The sequence below is a fragment of the Vigna radiata genome, unplaced genomic scaffold (assembly GCF_000741045.1).
Source record: "Vigna radiata var. radiata cultivar VC1973A unplaced genomic scaffold, Vradiata_ver6 scaffold_214, whole genome shotgun sequence".
Classification (NCBI taxonomy): domain Eukaryota; kingdom Viridiplantae; phylum Streptophyta; class Magnoliopsida; order Fabales; family Fabaceae; genus Vigna; species Vigna radiata.
In genome coordinates this window covers 326,460-328,217 of record NW_014541782.1, presented here as the reverse complement: position 1 = coordinate 328,217, position 1,758 = coordinate 326,460, and positions in this window count along the sequence as shown.

Below are 1,758 nucleotides of genomic sequence, written 5' to 3'. Positions count from 1 at the left end.
TCTACAAACAACATCATTTAAGGTGGTGTATGGAAGAGATCCCCCAAACATAATTAAACACACCATGGATCCGAAAGATCCATCATCCGTCCAAGAGCTCTTAGGGGAAAGGGACAAGGCTTTCACTCAATTGAAGAGGCAGCTTCGTAAAGTTCAAGACAAAATGAAGAAATATGTAGATAATATACGCATGCATAAGGAACTGAAGATTGGTGATTTGGTTTTGGTCAAACTCCAACCTTGTAGACAACATCCATTACCTTAAGAAAAAACCAGAAACTGGGACTGAGATATTTTAGCCCATTCCTAATCATCAATTGCATTGGCTCAGTGGCCTATAAACTCTTATTGCCTGAAACTGCTAAAATCCATCTCATTCCACATATCTCAGTTGAAAGAATGCAAAGGGTCCCCATGACATTGTTTATGTTCCACTTCCATTGACCAAACTGCTTGAGGGTCCCTTGTTGATGCCTTAAGCTATCCTCTAGAAACGTGACATAATCCGCAAGTCCAACATCATTTCCCAAGTCTTAGTTCATTGGGTTAGGTTATCTGAAACAGAAGGCACATGGGAAGACCTTAAAGAGTTTATCAAAGCCTACCCTGACTATAACCTTGAGGACAAGGTTAGTGTTGATGGGGAGGGTATTATAACGCGTGGGAATAAAAGGGCCACTACAGGGGTAGAATGGGCAGGGGAAATAGATGCCAAAGATGAGTTAGTTGGGAAATCAAGCCACATGGCACCGATAGCAGAGGGGAGTGACAGACAAAGACACGTGAGAGAGAGAGAAAGGAAAATACAAGTTGAAGGATTTCTATGGGAAAGAATAGGTAGAAAAAGGGGAATTAGTTAACACTTGAGGCGAACAATGATTGAGAATTCTCTTTTCTCTGTAGGACGTATTCCTTCATTGTTGGGAGCATATTTTATTTTGTAGTTTTTATCATTATTTTGTGATACCATTCGAACTCACAGGGAGAGAAATAAAAATTCTGGAATACATATACTTCTATTTCCAATTCTGGTGCCTTTTCTTTGTTTATCATATTATTGTTACATTATATTACATATTGTTGGAAGGAAGCTATAACACATTACACCAATACCAGATGTAAGTCATTCACTGCTTTCATCAAATAATTATAAGTGCATGTATTAAATGAAGAGACTCATTCCTGAAATTATATCCGCAAACATTAGTAATTCATGGAAGAAGGTAGTATATAATTAAATTAAATATTTTAAATATTTAAATGTTAAATTCATATTAAATATGTGATTATTATATAAACCTGTCAAATAGGCCCTTATAATAGGCACTGGCCCTAGCCCATGTGGGTTGGGACCAAAAAAGCCCCCAGGGTTAAAAAAACCCTTTATTAAAAAAGCCTCCAGGGCTAAAAAGCCCCAAAGCCCTGTGGGTCAGGGCTAGTCCATAGGCTTTCTTTTTTACAAAAAAAAAAAACTAAATATCCAACAATAAATTGCATTTTTGCAGAGAAAAGGAACATTTATGTTAAGTGATATAACTTGGAAAATACATATAAGCATACATGTAAGCATCTTTCTTTTACTTTAATAAATATTTTTACATAATTATTAATTAGAAAATAAAAAATAGGATTTCATATTTTTCATCCCTAAATTTGACGTTAAATTGAAATTAGTGTATATTATAACCTTTCACAAATTTTAATCTTCAAACTTATTTAACTTTTTCTTACATGCATAATAAACTAATTTATATATAA